Source organism: Neoarius graeffei, chromosome 22 (assembly GCF_027579695.1).
Source record: "Neoarius graeffei isolate fNeoGra1 chromosome 22, fNeoGra1.pri, whole genome shotgun sequence".
In the NCBI taxonomy this organism is placed as follows: Eukaryota; Metazoa; Chordata; class Actinopteri; order Siluriformes; family Ariidae; genus Neoarius; species Neoarius graeffei.
This window is the reverse complement of record NC_083590.1, coordinates 17999480-18023165: the sequence shown is the minus strand read 5'-3', so window position 1 is coordinate 18023165 and position 23686 is coordinate 17999480. Positions and strand designations below refer to the sequence as shown.

The 23686-nt window shown below is 40.7% G+C and overlaps 2 protein-coding genes across 26 annotated transcripts in view; both read right to left on the bottom strand.

Annotated features, from left to right (window-relative positions):
• Window positions 1-15324, bottom strand: part of LOC132871038 (NLR family CARD domain-containing protein 3-like) — a 76217-nt gene extending 60893 nt beyond the window's left edge. The window contains exon 1 of the mRNA XM_060905193.1: window positions 15037-15324. The gene's annotated coding sequence lies outside the window, so the exon portion shown is untranslated. The remainder of the gene's footprint in view (window positions 1-15036) is intronic.
• Window positions 1-23686, bottom strand: part of LOC132870726 (protein NLRC5-like) — a 930547-nt gene that overhangs the window by 656138 nt on the left and 250723 nt on the right. The gene's annotated exons all lie outside the window — the stretch shown is intronic.

Genomic DNA, 23686 nt, shown 5'->3' with positions numbered 1-23686 from the left:
ACAAAATAATTGTATGACTCCAGCGACTTGTATGCTTTGAGGTCGTCAAGTGCGTAGGCGCTTTTAGTATTCACGAAATAGTTCACAATATCAGGGTACGATATGGATGGCAGCCCTGCATAGTCACTTGAAAATGCTTCTTTGTCCACTTCGTAGGGGTCAATTCCCCCACTTCGTAGGGGTCAATTCCCCCAATCAAGGCCAGTTTGGCTGCATACCGTTGTCGTGAGATGTCGTCCAATGTATCCATATACTTCCGTTTGCTTGATTTTGCCGACAGTGATCTTTATTTTAGAAAACTGACTATATAACTTAATAAATTTGTCTGAGATAATGTAGCCGGTAGTGGCGATGGTCCGTTTTGTTTGCCCCGCAAGATGGCGGCTGGGGGGCGTTCCCCGGAATGCCGTGACGTCAGTGAAAACTATCTATACAGGGCCGTGGTCCTCACCACCCTCCTCTACAGATGTGAGTCGTGGATCCTGTACAGACAACACCTTAAGCAGCTAGAGCATTTCTACATGCGCAGCCTCCGGTCCATTCTGAACATCCGCTGGCAGGACCGGGTCACAAACCTCGAAGTCCTTGACTGAGCCGAGTCCACCAGCATCGAAGCCATGATCTTGAAAAACCAACTCTGATGGGTAGGACATGTTGTTCGAATGGAAGATCATCGGCTACCCAAACAGCTGCTGTTCGGAGAACTGTGCTCAGGCAAGTGAAACCAAGGCAGGCCACAAAAACGCTACAAAGACTGTGTAAAGGCCAACCTTGCACATGCTGGAATTGCCCCAAAACAGCTAGAACAAACGCTAGACAGATCAAACTGGCACACACTAACACCCAGCTCAACTTTGAAGAAAAAAAGACGGGAAGACATCACCGACGTGAGAACAAGAAGAAAGAACGCCTCAATTACGGAGCCGAACGGCCCTGGACAGTTCCCCTGCCCTCACTGTCCCCGCACCTGCTGCTCAAGGATTGGGCTGCTGAGCCACCTCCGAGCCCACAGCAGAAGTAGTCAACCCTAAGAGGACAATGTCATCGTCGGATCGATGGACAACCAAGAAAACCCGTTAGACAGGACAACGCAGCGTTTAACAAAGGCAAAAGTAAACAATACGGTGGAGCTGACACAGGGTATTGCCTATATTCCATTGCGGTAAACAAGCAATGACGTACTCAGGGATTAGGGTTATTGTGAGACCAATAAATACTGTTAAAACATGACTGTGAGAATGATGTGAAAATAGAAAGGAACATGAAAAAATAAGGCCATTATTAAAAAAATGTTCTGTTTCCGGTCCACCGGCCGGGTGAGTGCCGTTTGTGCGGTTGAAATTTTTTTTTTAACGCCGGTTTTTCGACATTTTTTGGGGGGGTTCGTAAATCTAAAATCGAACTTGACATTTACGCATTCCCAGGGCTTTCCACTAAGGCTCATACTAGCCAGCCGGGGGGGAGTAAACACAAAACTAGAGATGACAATTCCCCTGTGGGAAATGGTGAGAGCGATGCAGTGCGCGTAGCAGCCGCTATCGCAGGCTATGAGGCTCCGCTGCTCTGAGCCTGTGTGTGTTTGAGAGAGCAGCCCCTCCCCTCTCTGCTCCCTGAGTGGAGCTCGTCGCCTTGGTAACGGTGCTCAGGTGCAGGGAAGACACACAATATGACAAGCAAAGAGCGCTTTTTCTCAGAGTTCCCGCTCCTCGAACAACGGGGATTTACACGGAAACGCCAGGAGCTATTCACAAAATTCTTGCACATTGAGTGCTACGAGGCTCCCATGAACACATTGATGTACTTTTTTTGTCCCTAGTGTAAAAAATGTGGATAATAGAGCGAGTTAAAAACAAGTGACATTTCTGATTTTGCAGTAAAAGCGCTGCCACGTTTATAATGGGAGTCTGTGGGGCAGCACACCTGTCCTCTCCTTACTTTCAGGCTTCTCATTCAAAAACTGTAAATCCTGTCGCTCAGGTAGACACGTTGTGTGAATCAAGACAAGTGTGACTACAACTTTTGAGAAAATTGTGTGTGTAGAGTGAAATTTGTGGCTGAAAACACAGTTTAAATGAGAAAGTTTGAGCTACTTTTTCAAGCTCTCCACACACTAACTTAACGAGCTCCACTGAAGTGTAACGCCATAGACACCCATTATAAAGTCTGAATTTCTCCAGAATTGATCATGGTGATTGATCTGTGACTGATCAAAAAGTATAAAACGCCAGATCCACACAGGAGAAGTTTGTCTGCGTTTTAAAGTTTGAGTCATGTCTCTAGGTGAAAGCATGCCAGAGCAGTGGATGTTTGAAAAACATTGAAAATGTGCGGTTTTTTCAATTAATTCCATAGAAAATGAATGGGAAATTGTGTGATTTTTTCGCGACTATGTGGCGAAAAAAATCGTAGAATGCTGAACAAAGTAATAGCATAGCGAGTCCGATCGAGCCGCACGTTTTGATGTATTGTTTGTCTGTGTGCGATGTATGGTTATTGGGTCATTCGAAATCGAAATTTGTACAGAAGATGAAAAACGGAAGAACAAGAGTTTGCTGTGCTTTGCTCCCTATATGGGAGTCAATAGTTTGCAATACATAGCACTGCATCACTAATAATAAACTCCTGTGCACGCAGTTCCCAGGATTAAACGTATTTTCCACAGACCATTTATTTATTCACTTTACTCAAATACAAAGTAAAATGGCAGTAAATCATCTTTCTTTTCTTGCGTATTGCATCATGAGGCGTTCCTGGCTTGTAAATCTCTTTATTTTCGGTGCATGACTCATTCACGCAACTGAGCATGCTATGAATTAACAACGACAACGGTCTGCAGTGGTGGCTACACAAACACTCAGCGAACATTTCTCCATTTGTGTATGAAAATACACTCCAACGACTCAGCTTGGTTTCATTTACAACCAACGGTGTCTTTTGATGCCAGCACGTAATTGAACGAGAGAAGACTGGTTTACCGGAGACAAAATAAGCGTTATCTCTGCTTCTGTTCCCTCCGATGTCGCCTCTGACACACTACTGCCTCCGCCGAGTGCACGCGCACACCACATGTCGGGGCCACGGATGAGTTACTCTCCCTTGATCAACGAAGTCAGCGGGGAATTTGTGGTTATTATCAGTACAAACAGCACGAACCACAACTTAAATGAGTGCGGTTCAGTTTGACATTATTGTCAGTCCGTTAGATAAACATTTAATTTTATTAAAATCGAAAATTAATATTTAGAGCCTGTGGGCTACAAAAATAAGTCATTAAAGTAGCCGGCTGGACTTAATTGTGTAGTCGGCTGTATGGCCGGCAGCTGGCGCTTGTGGAAAGCCCTGTCGAATCAGCTCTGCGCATGCACCGTGCGACACAAAAAAATGGCAGCCACCATGAAGGAAGGAGATCCGGAGTTTTCAAACATTTGCTTAAGTGTGAAATCGCAAAATGGTATTCTAGCGAACAACAAAATAGTAAAGATTCAGAAAAACAAATCATTCAGTGATCATTTTAATAGTGTAATTTCATCCGAACTAGGCCTAACGGTCGATTTAGAACTACAAAAAGTCTGTGTCGGACATTTTAAGTACCTTTTGTAAAAGTTTTGCAAATGTTGCAGTCAGCATTTAAAATGCTAACTTAAAGTTTTTGTACAAGTTTCAGTTGATTAAACTGTCATATTTTATTAAATGTGTCTGCTTTTGTAATAAAAAAGTACTGAAAGAAAAAGCAAACAGCATTGAGATTTTCTTATCCATCCATTAAAAAAAAAAAATTCCCCTCCCTCCCTACTGAATTTTTTTGCTCACCTGGTGGACAGGAAACGGATTTTTTTTTTTAAGGATGGCCTAATCCTGTTTCAACAACTGTCCTAAACAGAAAGGAAGAAGAAATATACAAAAGAGAAAGATAGATTGTATAAGACAGGGGTGGGGAACCTTTTTCCTACCAAGGGCCATTTCGAGTTTAACAACATCCTCTGGGGGCCAAACTAAGGCCCTGTCCACACGACAACAGATTCAGGTGACTCCGATACAATTGCTTATCGTTTAGGCCTGGCGTCCACACGGCACCGGCGTTTTGGGTGCCCAAAACGCAATCTTTTTGAGAACGGGTTCCAGAGTGGAAAGATCTGGCAACGTTGCCGTTGTGAAGTCGTCTGGATGAGTAGAACGGATTTGTTTACGATGACGTCACAACCACATGACTGTGAGTGCTTCACGCCAGGTAGAAGTGTAACGAACTCGATGCGAGTTGTCAACAAATCCTATAACTTGGTTCATGAAACGCGCTTACAAAATATTTTCACTGTGAATATTTATTGTGTAATGGTGCAAAGTGAGAGAGAGAGGGAGAGAGACTCTGCCCTTAGGGCAGAGTCAATCCCGCCAGCAAAAATAGGGAAAAAAAAAAGGAGCGATCTCACCTCTTCAGATGTGGGTTTAAGTCCTACAATACATTCCTCAAAAAGGGCGTAGAAGAAATTAATCCATCAACGTGTATCATTCAATTTATTCCGGACCTTTAAAGACGCCACCTTCCGCGTAGAATCATATGTCATCCTCGTCGCCATATTGGATAGGTCAAAGCGGAGAATAAAGATTCATGTGCTGCGTTTAACTGTACCAACAGGTTTACCATCCAAACGAGATCACATGGGATTACCTTTCACTGGTGAGAAACAACAAATTAATCCATCAACGTGTATCATTCAATTTATTCTGGACCATTAAAGACGCCGCCTTCCGCGTAGAATCATGTCATCCTCGCCGCCATTTTGGAGAGGTCAAAGCGGAGAATAAAGATTAGCCGCGTTTAACTGTACCAACAGGTTTGCTGTCCAAACGAGATCACATGGGATTACCTTTCACAGGTGAGACTGTAAAAATACTTTTCATTGTATTTGGTCATTATAATGTAATTTTACGAACAGATTTTCCTGACTTTGTGGCTAATATGAAGTCTCGCGCATAATAGTTTATGCGCATGCGTCCTTACTTCTTCTATTGTTCTGGTGTCTCCGAAGGGACCGTCTTACAGCGCCCCTAGAGGTGTGGCATGTGTATTGCATCGTTTTCAGCAAGCGTTGCGTTGCCATATGGACCTGATATTTTACTGATTGTTGCCCATTTGGACGCAATATATTTTTAAATAACATCTCGTTGCCGTTGTCGTGTGGATGTAGCCTAAATTTAACCCATAAGCTCTGCTGAAAATTTTAAGATGCAGCCCATTTATTTGAGCTTTTTTTCATGCTATTCAAATAAAAAAGCAACTTTATTGGTGTAACTTTGTTTTATCCCTTTTTAGTCTTCCCATTTTCTTTTTAAATTTTATCTACCCCATTGTTTTAATGCTCTGTTTTTAGTCTTGTGTTCTTATTGATTTTATATGTACTGATGTAAAGCACTTTGAGCATTTTATGTAATGAAGATGCTACAACATAATATTTTACCAAATTATTATATCTGGCCGACCTATTGTGAAGGTTGGAACTGCTTCTCTTTGGCGAGGCATCAGATGGTACAGATGACGATGCTACTCGCAGCTGGTTTTCCAGGTTTGGGTCAGTCAGTCTTGAGCAGAACCGATTCTTTCAAGGGTCAGTTTTGAGAAGAACTGCTCACAGCAGTAGGTTGTCCCAAACAGTGATGCAAACTTCAGTGCATGTCTCCTTAGAGTGGGAAAATCCTCAGGACGCACATACAGTTTGTAGAACTCAAGCAGAGGAAGGTTGTTGTACCTAGCTTTGAGCTCACTGTTGCTTTGCAGCTCAAACAAATCCTCACCTTTGGTAGTGCCATGCATGGCTTGCAAAGACAGCATTTCCTCCCGCGTATTAAACGCCGCTGTAATCCCACGCACAAAAATGGAGAGTTGGGCAGTATTTGTGACGTCTATTGTCTCGTCACAGGCTAATGAGAAACTGAAAATCCCTCGCCATATCCTTCAGTCACTACGTTTACATGCACATAGAGAGAATCGAATTTCTGCCGTTGCTCGACTGAAATCGAAGTTCAAAATGCCATGTATACACCTTAATTCGGCTGAAATTGAACCGAACTTGATTTCTTGGAATCGAGCTACACGACCTAGATTATGCAATTTCTGCCGAGCTACTTAGTGCATGTATACCCTATTGAGCTACGTATTCGAGCTACTTACTTCAGCACTGCCCCTTCCGGAAGTGACGAGTCCACAAGGGAAACACAACAGCCTCGGTCGGCATGACAACGAATCATGACAACGGCATGAATCTTTTCTTTTTGTGGCATTGTTTGCACTGTTAAAATTTAGCTCACTTACTGTATCACCAAATACATCTGTACAGCTGTTGCATAGCTGTGAATTGTGTCGAAAAAACAGCCTCGGTCGGCATGACACTTCACCTTAGCCGCCCACTTTATTAGGAACACTTCTGTTCGTACATACAAACTACAAACACTCTTCTTAGAGTTTAGAGTTTATTTTATTTTTAAAAGGGACAGTGCACAAATTAAACATTATCCTTGTGGTCAGGACAGATGTCTGTCCCAGGTTATAGCAGTGCATGCTAATTTCCGCCTGTAGTCACTTTTGCCGCTTTTCCACTACAAACACGGCTGAGCCGTGCCGTGCCGAGTCGAGCTGAGTCGGGCTGAGCGGGGCTGTTGGAGTTGCATTTCGACTACAACCGCGCTGAACCGGGCTGGCTGGAAGTGGGTGGACACATTGGGTGGAGTTAGCGAAAGTGGGTGGACGTCATGTGATGTCGTTAAGCAGCGCAAACAGTGACATCAGTGACCGTGGCGGAACAAGTCAGAGCCGGGCCGGGGGCGGGGCAAATGACCGGGCCCTTTATTAAAGCTTATCATAACATCATTTTAGGCTACAAAATGTCCGCAACTGCGGTGTTTACCAATTTCAAAACTACCGGGTGCAACTATGTTATTTAGTACATCAAGTCCTTCAAACGAACATGTAACTCAGAAACAAAAAACATTAGGATACTGTACATGGCTCATAATAAAACATCAATAGCCTATACTGCGCACAATATTTGAAGGGCATACGAATGAGCGCTCAGAGGTTGCAGCAGTGACAGGAAGAGTCAGAAATAAAAGGAGGGCGGTGCAAACCTCACTGAATGCACTGTGTTTACCAATTTCAACACTCCGGGGTGCAACTATGTTATTTTGTACATTAAGTCCTTCAAACGAACATGTAACTCAGAAACAAAAAAACATTCGGCGACATACTGTACATGGCTCATAAAAAAACATCAATAGCCTACTGCGCGCATTATTTGAAGGGCATACGGCGAGCCTTGCGCTCCGCGAACTCGTCCACGATGCTCTGTATGTCACTGATTCAGTGAGCTTTTAAGCGGTAGTCTCACGACCCGAATAGTAAACAATAAACATGGAGGACATGGAGTCGTTAGTGTTGCTGGTCTTGGTGCTGTGGCTTGACAACGCCAACAGATACTGGCAAGAGCGTATAGATGAGGCGAGGCGCATAAGGCTTCAGAAATTCTCGTAATTCGTAATTCTTCTTCTTCCGGGTTTGCGGTGTTTACAGATCCCAGCGCGCTCGCGGGGCGTGTGTGGGCATGTGAGGACACTCCTCCTCACCAATCAGTGCACAGGGGAGTGTCTGCTCACGCCCCCAGCCTCAGTCAGCACGGTTTGGCTCGCTTCAGCCCCACTCCAAAACGGTGCGAGTTTTAGGGGCTAAGCAGGGCTGAAACGAGCTGAGTCGTGCTGGTTTTTGGTAGTCGAAACGCGAGCCGTGTCGGGCTGAAGTGAGCTGAAGCGAGCTGAAGTGAGCTGAAAAAGGGCAGTGGAAAAGGGCCATTAGTTTATACTCTTGAATAGCTCTTCTTCATGATGACAACCGGAAGTGTACTAACACGATGGGGCGTGTAGTGCCACCTGTGGCTCGGGTGCACAATGCACCTCATAACAATAGCTCGATTTAAACACTGTGCATGTAGGATTGGATTTCTCTGGCACCCTGCTGGGACCTTCAGCTCGATTACCGACAGCAGCTCGATTTGGATGTGCATGTAAACGTAGTCAGTGTTTTCTCAAAGTCTTGTGCCATGTCAGTAATCCGATCAGAGACAGTTCATCGAGACAAACTGACACTAGGGCTGCACGATAAATCGTTAAAAAAAAAAAAATCGCGATCTCGATTCACACATACACGTGATCTCATTTCGAAATGCAACGATTCTTAAGCATTTTATTTCACGAGCGGCATCACAAACAAATGCTCCCATTTCTTCCCAGATTTTTTCAAGCGCCCCTAAAGGCAGCGCTGCCTCTGACTCCTCCCTCGACCTACGGTAAAGCGTCTTTACAACACATGATTCAGTCAGTGAAGGAAGCCCGCCTGCAGCTGAGTGTGTGGAAACCACTGTTGCCAGATTGGGCGGTTTCAAATTCTACTTTGCAGGCAAAAAATGGCTTGGACGGGTTTGACGTTAGTTTGGTGGGTTTTTATCAGATGTTTATAAATATTTTGCACCATAGACCTAGTTTACCCAGTACCCCTTAGGTATTTTAAGCAACCAATATCGAGCATTGGCCTAAATTAATCATTAACAATAAACAATCTCATTAAGTATTATTTAAACAAAAAAATGTCGATGTAACTGTAAGAATAATATGAATGTGCGTAATGTAGTGCAGGAACTGAACTCATAAACTAGTAAATAAGTGACACAATCCATTCTCCATTTTCTCTTCTCATGTTACATTCAGCCATGCATCGGAGCCTTACTTTTTTTTTTAATTGAAGTATATAAAACAGGTACAATCTAACAAATCCACAAAAATCAGGATAACAGATGAAGAAAATACATGGATGTAGACAAAAATAAATTAAGCAGAATAACTAGGCCTATAAAGTCAATAAAACAAACAGGATAAATAAAAAGGGCATATTTCACAAAAATTTGACACCAAGGACTGAAATTCTGTAACAGGCTAATGAAAAGATAATGCACAGGCCATGGCATTTTTCTTTTGTTTCTAGTTTCAACTATAGACCTATTGTGCAATCTAAAAAAAAACCTGTTCCTGCATAAAGGCACCAGTGTGGATAGAAATTCACCTGATGTGTCCCGTACGTAACCTGTTTTCCCTCAATTTGCGTCAACCTGAGATGATGTATCTATTTTTACAAATGCCCATTCCAATTCGAAGCTGTTCCACTAAAGAATCCTTAATGTAAAGTCACAAGGAATTCTTGAAATATTGTGGAAACCAGATAGAATTTATTTGAAACAAAAAAAAATTATTATATATGTAATTACATATTTTTGTAACGCCAAGCAAAAATTTTCTTTTTAAACTAATAGTTTTGCCAATAAGAATGCCTAACTAAAGTAACTGTTAATATCTGGTCATTTTATGATATGACATTATTTCTATCATCCCTCACAAGAAAAGAACTTCAATGTGATTATGTGACTTCCTGACTGCCTATGCAAAATTGGAATTGAAATTGTCCCGTACGTAACCAGATTTTTTCAGTCTTCAGAATTTTTGTAAAATTATGGATTTCATAGACCAGATGCCAGAGGGATAAACTGAATAATGTCGATAATTCGAAGAGGTTATGATTAGATCAATAAACAATTCTTCATTCCACATGGGCTTAGAATGGAAAATGAGAGGTTTGTCCCATACGTAACTTAATGATTTTATAGTCCTTAGACGCATCAGAAAGTTTTTTGATTACTTTATTTTATTAGAAAAAGTATCAATTTTCATGTCTAAGCCTAGTGAGCTACCTCGCTTGGACAAAAAGTTCTGTAATGTGAGAGCAATCATAGGGCTGACGAGATTGAGTGGAATAACTGTTTTACTCTATCCACATTCACTGGATTTTGAGAAAAACAGAGCATTTTTTTTGCAAGTTTGATAAATAAAATCTTTCTACAAAACGTCCGACAAAGTCATTTCCGCTTAGAATGTAAACAAACCGGCGAAATGACAGGAGCAATTTGTGAAAAATGCTATAATAATAATAATAATAATAATTCTTGGGGGGGGGGGAAATGTTCTTACCATCAAATCAATTGGAGTATGGAACAAGAGATATTGGGGGACACGACTATATTCTTTTCGCTATTTCAGTGTCTTTTAAATACTTGATAATTTCCTTTTGTTTTGTTTTCAAGTAGAGTTTTTATTTCGTCCTCGGTTGGTTCAGCAACACGCTCCGTCATTTTCTTTTTCTCTTCGAATATAAGAGGAAGAGGACAGCAAGGAACTTTCTCAGACATTAATTTCATGACTTCATACTGGTTATGATGTCATTCCAATCAAATTACGTGTCACCTTGTTTGACATTCTATTTTCAACGAGGTTTTGAATCGGCTTCTGTTTTTTGTATGTTACATGTACATTTTGAACGTTACAGTAAATGAGTTGACTAAACATTGTCTTACAATACATTCCAAATCTTCAGTTATGTATGCAATCCATAAAGTTGGCTCCTTTTTCAGCAATTTTGCAACCTTTTGTTCAGTATTTAACCAGATGTCCCGTACGTAACCACGTGTCCCGCACGTAACCATATACTTTAAATCATGTCTGTAGGTTGACCATTACTTCATAATGCTTGATACTGATATAAATATCACTTGTGAATATTCTATCAAATTTATGAATATTTTTGTGACAATTCTGATACTATATAATAGATAAGGATAATTGGAAGGGAATCACATGCTGGCACATTAGGGACACAAATAATAATGTGAAAATATTTTCAGTGTTCACTTCTTCCACTGACTTCTAAAGAAAAGATCCATTTTGGCAACCTCAAATAGTTTACAGAAATCAATATCAGATCTTTTTTGGCCTTTTATTGTATTACTCTGGGTGTAGTAAGGGCCTTGGTCCCATACGTAACTATTGCTGACTTAGCATGTTCATTGGTCAAAAAAAGTACCGAAACATTGGGTTTTTTCTTAGATTTTTGGCACTCTTATCAGCTGGATACTACTCTCAATGAAAACATACTTTAATTCAAAATTTGGGAAAGTCAATTTTTCAACCCTCTGGTTGACAGCAGTGTCAAATAATTATGAAACATGCCAAAGATAAATAAAAAGACAAATAAAAAACCTCAGCAATGCAGATGTTATAAACAGTGCAATAAACATTTTGTATAAAAAAATCGTGCCAAAGAATTGTGATCTCAAAGCAAAAAAATCGTGATTCACATTTTTTCCAGAATCGTGCAGCCCTAACTGACACTTTGGAAAAGTTTCACTTTGTCAGGTGCGAGCAGTTCCGAGGCACTCCTTCACAAACTCCCCTTCTGAATGTGGTTTCAGTTTCTTGGTGATTAGCTCCCTGACCACAAAACTAGCCTGTGTAACATTTTCTTGGTTACCTTGAGGTCTTGTGAATGTTGCTTGTTGGGCACCCAAACTCCGCCAAAGAGCATTAATTTTATCCACACACACTTGTCCTTTCAGCTCGTCCAGCTTGGCGTGTTTGGTGCTGTAATGACGCTCCAGATGAGCCTTTTTCATCACTGCAAAGGCGCGCTCACAAACTAAAACTGGCTTAACCTTTTAATCCAGTATCTCACTGGGTTACAACAGCTTGCGACAAATTGCGAACGTCATTCGCGAGAGTTTCAAAAGTGTTTTGAAACATTCGCAGGGCTTCTCAATTTCCTCGCATGAGTCGCAAAGTGTCACTCCTTCGTCGCTGAAATTTTGAACATGTTCAAAAAATTTGTGCGACAAAATTTCTCTCAAAATAGCCGCAGATGCGTTGCTGGTGTCGCAAAGCCATCACAAACCCTTCTCAAGTCAGTTTCCGTGAGGCAGGAAGTGTGAGTTCAGCCAGTATCTCACTGGTCTGTGACAGTCTGCGACTAGTTGGAGACACAACAATTACGGTAAAATATGTAAATAGCAATCCAGTGTGATTCCAAGTGAAAATTGTTGCTAATTTGCATATTTTATCGCAATTGTTGGGTCTCCAACTAGTCGCAGCCCAGTGAGATACTGGCTTAACTTCTACAAAAAAAAAAATTTTGTTTGTCCATTTTTCCTGAAAAGCGCGACATTCCGCATCTACCTTTCTCTTCTTCATACTCGGCCTGGTGCATTTTGGTGAAATTGTTAAACAGTCTGTCTCTGCCCACTAAATGACGTGACGAGACCGCACATGATCACGATCTGCTCGTGTGGGGTTCAGGACCCTGACCTTGGCCCAGAAATACAACCACTCGCCTATTTGATGAACTGTGGTCTCATTTTTTCTGATTTTTTTTTTTGTGAGGAGTAATTATGAATCATCTTGTGGGCCGGATCAAACAGATATACAGGACTTTCCCCACCCCTGCTACAAGAGAAAGACTGAAATAATATCCGGAAAAATTATTATAGCGGTAAAAGAGCCGTTCAAAAAAATAAAAATACCAGAGACTGAACTGGAAAAGGAAAAAAACAATAAGAATTAAGGTAGGTGCTATAAAAGATATGTAAGGAATGTGGGTAAAGGTGAGAAAATAAGAGGTAATGAAAGGGAAAAAGTCAGGAGATACTTTTCTTGGGGTAAATTTGATCGGATACGACAGTTTAACATATAAAGCATACACACAGGGCGGGTGTGGTAAGATGGCCGCCTCACTCCTCTCTACAGCGGCGGGTGAACAATGAGCTCTCCGGCCATTTCACACAGAGCGATGGGTTCAAATCGCAGGGTTTTACCCGCATACACAAAGTAGTTTCCTGTCGCTAAAGTGCAAACTACCCAAAAAACGTTCTACAGCTGAATCTCCCCGAACTCAGTGTTTAATAGACAGTCATTCATTTTGCCCTGCGTCATGCGTATTTTACGCAATTTTAAAATAAATGACACAGATGTTTTGCTTGTGGTGCGTATTTTTGACGCAAGGTCACACTCGGAACATCCTCGAGTTACTTCTCTTCATTCAGGATATAGAGCGAAGGGATGTAGCTCGAGGTTGTTCCGAGTGGCAAGGTCCTAACGACGCTATACTTTTCTCGTTCAACATGACTGAACTGTTGTTATAATGCTTCATTTATCGACTACTATAGTCTTTTTTACTTGGCGGGCCTATATTTAGCTTCGTTTAATTCCGTCAGCAACGTGTCAGCAATTTCATTGGCTGGAAAGCTTCGGCATATGCAAATCCTTTCCAGCCTCGATTTGAAGCGAGTGAAAATAGCTCTCTCGTACTAATCGATAAAATTTATGTTTGCCAAAGCATTTCTTTGCGGTAATAAAAGATTGATCTAAATTTGTTTCTACTTACCAATTGACAGTCTCATGTGACTCTCGTTAAAACAGGTGTTATAAATTATGCAATATACATGTCACTGATAAAACTTAAAAGACTAATTAAATAATCAGATGAACTGAGACAATCACATTCTGAAGCAAATTAAATAATCTTATAGCCTACCGGTAACTTAAACACACAATACAAGTTACAGTGGAGGAAATAATTATTTGATCCCTTGCTGATTTTGTAAGTTTGCCCACTGGCAAAGATATGAACAGTCTATAATTTTAAGGGTAGGTTTATTTTAACAGTGAGAGAATATCAAAAATAAAAAATCCAGAAAATCTCATCTCATCTCATTATCTCTAGCCGCTTTATCCTGTTCTACAGGGTCGCAGGCAAGCTGGAGCCTATCCCAGCTGACTACGGGCGAAAGGCGGGGTACACCCTGGACAAGTCGCCAGGTCATCACAGGGCTGACACATAGACACAGACAACCATTCACACTCACATTCACACCTACGGTCAATTTAGAGTCACCAGTTAACCTAACCTGCATGTCTTTGGACTGTGGGGGAAACCGGAGCACCCGGAGGAAACCCACGCGGACACGGGGAGAACATGCAAACTCCACACAGAAAGGCCCTCGCCGGCCCTGGGGCTCGAACCCGGACCTTCTTGCTGTGAGGCGACAGCGCTAACCACTACACCACCGTGCCGCCCCCAGAAAATCACATTTTATAAAATATATAAATTGATTTGCATTTCGTTGAGTGAAATAAGTATTTGATCCCCTACCAACCATTAAGAGTTCTGGCTCCCACAGACCAGTTAGACACTCCTAATCAACTCGTTACCCGCATTAAAGACAGCTGTCTTAAACTGACACCTGTATAAAAGACACCTGTCCACAGAATCAATCAATCAGACAGGATGTGGCAGCTGTGGGAATGTGTCCAGCTCTACCACCCTGAGTTCTCCAACATGATCAAGCTAGCACAGCTTGCCTTAACCTCTGCAGTGCATACTGCTGGCTGTGAAAGGGGCTTCTCAGTGCAGAACCAGATTCTCACTAAAGGCAGAAACAGACTAACCATTGAAAAGCAACATCACTTGATGAACATAAAAACAAGCATTCTTACTAAGTCAGACATGATTGAGATGAGTCTGGATCACTTGAAAAAAAAACAAGCAAAAGAATTTTCTCAGTGAAGAAATGTTACAGTAGCTAAACCATAAACATGATAAATGTCATTATTAATTGTGAAAAAGTTAATCTTGTCTGATGTCACAAAAGTCAAGTGCCAAAGATATTGACAGTTTTTTTTTATGTTTTATTTGAATTCTAGTCAAAACAGCCATAATAACTATTCTGTTTAATTCCATACTTTCTTTTTTTTATTCTGAAAATTGTTATTGTTAGCTTAGATGAATAGCTCACACAATTGTTCACATGTTGGAATTAAATGATTTAAGTGTGAACAGTGATATTGTGTTTTTTGTTTTCAAAGTGTGTATTGTAATTTTGACTCACTTTGGAAATTTTTGACTCACTGATTTAATATGTGGTGAGTCAGTTTGACTCAGTCATTAGGAGCAAAATGAATCACTGAATAGATGAGAAACTGAAGAGAGAAACTCGAATATAGAACACACAGCCGATAAACAGCAGCTTTACAGGGAAGATGATTTCAGTTCCGCAGTTTTACTGCTGTTTTTACACGAGCTCAGTCAAATACAACCACATTTCTCTCCAACACAGCACTCACTTTTACTCAGCACTCCATGCTGGGCTTCATTAATCTCACCGGTTCTGCCTGGAGTTGGAGTTTGTATTATTATTGTCTCCCAATAGCAACAAAACTGCGTCTCAGCTGAAAGAGAAACACTTTCACTTCAGGAGAACTGAAGTCATCCATTATTATTATTATTATTGTTGTTGCTGCTGCTTCTTCCGTGTTGTTTTTGCTTCGATATTCGCGCCAAGGTTTATGCAAACGTAGCGACGTAATGACGTATACAGCGCTGAACGAGTTGCGAAGCAGCCCTGGAACTGATTTGGTGGAAAAAGGGTGTCTGAGTGATGTGTCGTTCAGGGAACGAATCGACTCTTTGATTCGGCTCTTTTAGTTGATTTAGTGATGGTCAGATGAATCCGAGTCTTCGAATCATGTGTCGAGTCTTAGAGCGCGTGACAAATGAATCGAGGCGAGTATCAAGTTGCATAAAACCACGTGACCGCTAACAAACGACGCCTCGCGGAACAAGAGTGACGCCATTGGTTCGTCTCGGTTTTTTTTTTTTTAATCTTTATTGAAAATAACAGCAACAAAACACAAACACAGTCATTAATACACACACAAACAACAAACCAAGAGCCAGGGGGAGTTTTCAAATAAAGACATTAAATAATGAGCACAAATGCAAAGGTTTAGCAGCTTTCTTGTTTCTTGCTCTTTTAGACGGATTTTAAACTGAAGAAAGCAAACAGTGAAAGTGAAATGTTTACTTGTTTAGGGACCCGCTTGACGTTTTATTGTTCTGAAATTACACTGCAAGTCCAGTCCACTTTAATTACCAAGAAATAGAATAAAAGTGCTGTCAATAACAATAATAATAATAAAAAATCTCACATAAAAGCTGTTTGTGAAAAAGACAAAAGAAGGCAGCTGAGACAGATTTCACATTTTATCCTGATTATCACAATTGTTTTTTTTTTTTGCACAGCTACAAATGACCTCCCTGTATAGAACAGGTGTATCTGATACAGAGTGGAGTATATGGGGGGGGGGTGTTATTCCCTAAACATAAAAAAAAATTCTACAGTATTTAGACACCTGACGATGACGCACACCTGAAAGCAAGAAAAGCAAAGCACACCCAGGTGTTGTTTATTAGGGCTCTTCGAAATAAATGTTATTTACCAGCTGGGAGGTCCGTATGGTGAAATACCGTGACCGAGGTCTTGAAAGTAGTGAGCGAGGCCCTCTGGGCCGAGGTCGGTATTCAAGGCCGAGGTCACGGTATTTCATCAAACGGACCAACCTCAAGCTGGTAAATAATATATTTTTTTCTTTACCAAATTCTAACAGAAAATGAGAGCGCCCAAAAGGGGAAACCTAGCCAAGCTGCCATTTTGAATCCTCATTCAAGGCTGTAATGCAAATTGCTTCCTCCTCAGTATACAAGTGCACTTCCATGGCAGGAAAAAAACTCTGCTGTTTCACAATTGAGTGTACCAAACAGGTGTCACTGAGGTTGAAAAATCAACTTTAATATACTTCAAAATTGATGTTGGCAGTTCAAAGGTACATACCTTGGGCTTAGTATCCTAAAAGATCTCTGCAGAACACCTCTGTTATTATGATACAGGTCTTTTTTTTAATGGGTCACTAAGGGGGTACGGACGGGACAACTGTAAGACTGTATGTAAAGTTACTGCATTGTACTGTAGTACTACACTTTTTCTACCATAAGTTCATTAATCTGTATGCTGTATCTATCATGATAAACATCCTTGACAGCCAAAAGTACTTATGATTTTAAATTAAACCATTCACAGTTTCGCCACCCCCCTCCTCAAATTAGAACTGGCATAGAGGAAGATAATCACTTTTCTTACTGTCAAATCGTGTTCAAATGACCTTGGTGTAGGTGAAATCACATACCAAAAGGCTGGTCATATAACTTTCTTACGTACCTGTGAAATGTACATGTAGGCATACATGTAGAGTTGATACTGACTGAGCTGGGCTAGAGGAGAGCACATGGTCTGGGCAAAATGGGATGGTAACTCCAGGGGAATATCATATTTCATCTCATACCCATCCCAGGCAGCCCTGGAAATGACCATTACTAAAGTCTATGGGGGTGTATACCAGATGTGGGTTAATGAAAAAAAATCTGTGAAGGAAAATGTTGATGAATTCATTAGAAACTACAATTTTTAGTGAGGAGATTAACTGTTTGTATCTTTTTAAGTTTTTAGTATGTGTCTTCTTAGCAATTGGAGTGCCATTCTCCACAGTATTTTGCTAAAAACTAAAAGTGGGGGTACGGACGGGACATTTGAGGTTTATTGTGCTATATCAGGCAAGGTCTTTATCACAGATATGGTTTATATGGTGGTTTGGTATTTGGCAAAAGAGACTTGTAAACCATCATAATTAAAAGCTTGTAGTATTTACTTTGTGTAGAAATTAGGAGAGGGTACGGACGGGACAGAATTTTTCGGAAAATCACAGCCTATACTTTAATCCTTAGCTGTGTGTCAGATGAAAGTAGCAATGATCTCATTCTACTTTTGTTCTCTTACATCATATCAAAACTTTACATGTCAAACTAACACTTCTCACAACACATTAAAACAATACTACAGACTTTGAAATCTTTAAGTAAATATTAGATTAAAATTGGTAACGTGGGTAAAAGTAAAAAAATAACCCTGCTGGCAAAAAAAAAAGTTGGTATATCTTCAAAAAATGGTAATAAATCTCTATTTGACATATGACTGCTTGTACAAAATAAGGAATTTTAAGGTAGCAGCCATGTTTGTGATGTCAGGTGCAATGGTTAGAATGTGAAAAAAACTGAATGACTCCTGGTAACACTAAAATTGGGACATTTTTAGGTAGTATTTTTGTCGATAGTTTCGCCAAATATTGACGGATTTCCCTATTTCTTTTAATGTTGTGTTCCTTGTTACACCAGCTTTGGGAAAATAAGTGTCTAAAAACAGTAATATCTTATGTAGACTATCAACTGGTAACGTGGGAAAATAAAAGGGTACACTCAATTGTGAAACAGCCGACTACATTTTGCCGCCTATGTAGCCCCCCATTTATGCAAATAGGAGTCATCCCAGATAGCAGAGGGTCGTTGATTCGACGTGGAATCATCGGCATGTTCTTCGACCTATACGCCGTCGAATCACCGACGTTGATTCAACACCGCTTTGCTCATACGAGTTTCCGTTGAAACGACGTTGAAAAGTGGCTGGTGGTCGACAGAGAATAGACCCCCTTTCACCCTTTATTCAACTACGTACTTCGGTCTATTTATAGTTGAATTTTCGGCGATGATTCATCCAACTTTACTTCCTGTTTTATGTACAACAGGAAGGCTACAAATTAAGCAAAACAGGCTAAATTAAACTAGCTAACAATAAAGCATCGGGGCTCTTGCCTAGGATGAACACACACACATGCATACTTCAACCATGAAAGTGAAACTTAATTTATATCAATGTGCATAGGCTACGTCCTGTTTAATGTACCACAGGATATAAAAATGCATGCAACAATGCACCTCTCCTAATGTTTGTCAAGCTATCTAATGAGGCATAACTTTTAACATTTATAAGGAACAGAACACACTTGAACAAGTTCTTAGAAACATTTTATGATTTATTTATAATTGTGGCCTATTCCTCCTGCGGCGCAGACCTGTACATGGAAACAGAAAAACATAACCAAAATTAATTTGATGCAGCATTGATAAAGAAAGTCAGCAGTAGGCTATGGGTTTCTAAATGCCACCCTACCTCATTATTTGGACATGGGGAAAAACTATATTTAAAATCCAAAGAGGGATGGAGGGAGGAAAATTAAAACAAAAGAAAGAAATGAAATATAGAGTAGAGAATATTTGATAAAATTAAGGATGTTTTTATTCAGCAAACATTTAAAAAAATGTTCTACAACACTCTAGCCTAGTGACTTACCAGTAACAAAATAGACTTGAAGTATTCAGATCCGCTCTGCATAAAGCAGCTAAATCCTCTCTCTGTCTCCTGGCAGAAAGCTCCTTGAACACCCTAACACAGCACAAAAGTTTACCATTGTAGGTTTATGATGATCCAAGTGCCTCGTGGGTTCACAGACCGCGCGCTGCCGTTATTTCCCCCTAATCACGAGTTTGTTGGTCTTCCAATGTGGCGCAGGGTTTGTTTACTTCCGGTTTCGGGTGACGTCAGTGAAAGGGGTCTAATGGGGGCATTACCGCCACCCACTGGATTGGGGTGTAAAGCAGTCTGAACAAAACGTGTAAACATAAACATAGGAGAAATGAACCCGTTTTTCTAACTCGTCCTCACTTAGTCTACTTTTCTTTTTTGATTAGTCTGGATTTGATATTGTAAATTTAAATGTGAATCAATGTATATTCATCGGACATGAAAAAATGAATAAATCTTGAGTAATCTTGAGGGGCGCGTGTGTCCGGGGCGCGGTGTCGCGGGGGGGATCGAACGAACCCTCCGATCCCCCCTGGCTACGGGCCAGAATTAGATCATCCTACCAATGTTGAAAACTGGCCGGCAAAAGTGACGATGGTTCAACGTCGTATATTCAACCTTCTCTGACGGTCGACAGATCAACCTTTACCCATGTTGATTCAACGGTGATAAATCGACCCTCTCAGACGGCGGAGAAATCGACGTTTCACGGCGCCGTTTCAACGTTGATTTTCTGACGTACGATGGAAACCGACCATTCTGACCAAAACTCTACGTCGTTTCAACGACCCTCTGCTATCGGGGTCAGGATTCAGCCATGTTTTTGCTCGACCAAAGTTATACAGTATTATGACCTTTATACTGCATAAATAAAGCCATTTGGTGAAACTTTGAAGAAGAGATTGTACTGGTTTAAAGTTTTTACCTAATGTAAGGCCATCCTTAAAAAAAATCCGTTTCCTGTCCACCGGGTAGGCAAAAAAAATTTCAGTCGGGAGGGAGGGATTTTTTTTTTTTAAATTATATATGGATGGATAAGAAATCGCAATGCTGTGTTTGCTTTTTCTTTCAGTACTTTTTTTTATTACAAAAGCAGACACATTTAATAAAATATGACAGTTAAATCAACTGAAACTTGAACAAAAAGTTAGCATTTTAAATGCTGACTGCAACCAGCGCTCGAAACTAACGGTGTCCCGACGTCCCGGGGACCATAAAAAATGTCATCGGGACACAAAATTATCATATCTGGGACAATCCCGGGACAATGGAAAAAAATAGATCTAGAGACGACAATTCCCCCGGGGGAAATCGTGAGAGTGATGCAGTGCGCGTAACAGTCACAGTTGCCGGAGCTGAGCTGGACTGTATTTTTGTCTCTCTCTGCTCAGCGCGCGGGTGGGGGAGGGGCACACAAAAAGGGCAGCTTTCTGTCAGAGCGCTCCCTCCAAACAACGGGAGTTTACACGAAAACGGAAGGAGATATTCACAAAATTATTTCACAGTGAGTGCCACAAGGCTCTCCTGAACACACTGATGTCCTTTTTTTGTCTGTAGTGTAAAAATTGAGGTCACTAGAGCGAGTTAAAAACGAGTGACTTTTCTGATTTAACAGTCAAAGCGCAGCCACGTTTATAATAGCAGTCTATGGGGCTGCGCGCCTGCCCTCTCCTCACTTTCAGGCTTCTCATTCAAAAACTGCAAGTCCTATCGTATAGGTAGACACATTGTGTGAATCAGGACAAGTGTGGCTACTACTTTTGAGAAAATTATGTGTGTAGAGTGAAAATTGGGGCTGAAAACACAGTTTAAATGAGAAAGTTTGAGCTATTTTTCCAAGCTCTCTACACTCTAACTTAACGAGCTCAACGCAATAGACACCCATTATAAAGCCGGAATTTCTCCAGGAACCCACGTGGTGTTTGAGCTGGGTCTGAGCCAAAAGTATAGAACCTAGCAAAAAGTTGAATGCCAGATCCACAGAGGAGAAGTTTCTCTACGTTTTAAAGTTTGAATCATGTCTCTAGGTGAAAGCATGCCAGAGCAGCGGATGTTTGAAAATGTGTGTAGTTTTTCAAATAATTCCATAGAAATGAATGGGAAATTTATCTAGGTCAAAGAAAATGAAATTAAGCACTGTAAATAATGTAAATGATTTCTATGACTAAAGGTTACAATAAAAAAAACTTGCATTACATTGCTTTGTTTGCACTTATATGATATGACACTTTTATCCAAAGTGACTTTACGGTTTTTTACAGTGTTACAGTCCCTGGAGCAATGTTGGGGTAGGTGCCTTGCTCAAGGGCATTTCATCTATTGATGGTATGGCTGATGGCTTTCAAAACATCTCTGAATGGGGCAACAGGTATATTACATAAAAATGGATAACGGTAATGGTGAAAATAAGTTGGCTTTATATATGCCAACAGATATTCAAGGTATAAGTAGATGAAATGAACATAAAAGGGGTCTTATTTTCAACTAAAGTGTACTGCAGATGTAGGGAGTTGAAACATTTTCTGAATGAGCTAGTTGGCCCCTTTAAATAAACGGGTATCTATTCATACAGTGAGATCGCCAAAGTTTAATAAACTGAAAATGCAATAACTGTAATTTTGAAGTAGATGATGTATAGGACATGTGTCACTTGTGTTTTGTGACTTATTGTAAAAATGATATAAAGGGTTCAAAATCACATAGTTACAAATATAATAGTAACTTCATATGATAATATTAACCACTGGTTATTTCAGAGAGGAAATAAATGGGGACACTATTGCTTCCATTCGGGACAATACAACACAGAATTCGGGACCACTGGGGGACACAAAGAAAAAAAGTTAATTTCGAGCCCTGACTGCAACATTTGCAAAACTTTTACAAAGGTACTTAAAATGTCCGACACACGGACTTTTTGTAGTTCTAAATCGACCGTTAGGCCTAGTTCGGATGAAATTACACTGTTAAAGTGATCACTGAATGATTTGTTTTTCTGAATCTTTACTATTTTGTTGTTCGCTAGGATACCATTTTGCGATTTCACACTTAAGCAAATGTTTGAAAACTCCGGATCTCCTTCCTTCATGGTGGCTGCCATTTTTTTGTGCCACACGGCGCATGCGCAGAGCTGATTCGACAGGGCTTTCCACAAGCGCCGGCTGCCGGCCATACAGCCGACTACACAATTAAGTCCAGCCGGCTACTTTAATGACTATTTTTATAGCCCACAGGCTCTGAATATTAATTTTCAATTTTAATAAAATTAAATGTTTATCTAACGGACTGACAATGTCAAACTGAACCGTTGATCAAGGGAGAGTAACTCATCCGCGCCCCGACATGCGGAGGCAGTAGTGTGCTAAGTGGGCTAAGCCCCACTGCAGACCGTTGTTGTTAATTCATAGCATGCTCAGTTGCGTGAATGTGTCATGCACCGAAAATAAGAGATTTACAAGCCAGGAACGCCTCATGATGCAATACGCAAGAAAAGAAAGGAGATTTACTGCCATTTTACTTTGTATTTGAGTAAAGTGAATAAATAAATGGTCTGTGGAAAATACACTTAACCCTGGGAACTGCGTGCACAGTAGTTTATTTTGTGTTTCCTCCCCCGGCTGGCTTCTTATTTGTCATGGCTGGCTAGTATGAGCCTTAGTGGAAAGCCCTAGGAATGCGGAAATGTCAAGTTCGATTTTAGATTTACAAACCCGAAAAAAATGTTGAAAAACCGGCGTTAAAAAAAAATTTTCACCCGCACAAACGGCACTCACCCGGCCGGTGGACCAGAAACAGAACATTTTTTAATAATGGCCTAATATTATGTATTCAGTCCCCCCAGGATTTCGCGGGCCTTTTTTGTGATTGTTGCGGGCTAAAATGTCTGATGTTGCGGGGGGTTTCCAAAAAATTGTGATGAAAGTTGCAGTGTTTTTTAGGTTTTTGTTGCGATTACATTGCGGGAGGAAGTGAAAGTTGAGAGAAATTGTTGCGATTTTCTCTTGTGATTAAAATTGAGTGATAAGTTATTACTGAAAAACTATTGATTAAAAGAACAAAGACATTGAGAAATGGTCCTATAAACAACTTTACCAATATAAAAGATTACCAGGACTACAAAAATGCAGAAAAATAGGCTTTACTTATCCAAATGCACCTGTTGGTTCAAAAGTTAAAGTGCATAGAACCTCACAGCACAACATGAAGTTACCTTAAAACAGACACGTGCACACATAGGGCTTTAGGGGTGCTTGAGCCCCTGCCCTTTTTGCCTCATATTAAATGTTGCCCTTTTAAAATAATAATAATAATAATAATAATAATAATAATAATTATTATTATTATTATTATTATTATTCAGTCCTGTTAGAAGTTTAAAACAACGGTGGTACAAAAACTCCACGGCAATCTACCAATGTTCTCGTAATCCGGGGTGGTTGTGTGCGTTGAGCTGCCGCTTCTCTGTCCATTGCTGCTCCGCTCGAGCGCGGCCAGAGAGAGAGGGCGCAGCCAGAGAGAGAGGGAAGAAGCCGCTGCGCGCGCTGCCACAATGAGAACAGAGGAGACGTGACAGTGAGGCAGCTTGAACATGAGTTATGGTCTAACAGTTAGCCCTTTCAAACTGTATGGACATGACATTTGGGCATTTGTAGGGCTACTGACATTTGTGCGAGTAATTTAAGTCT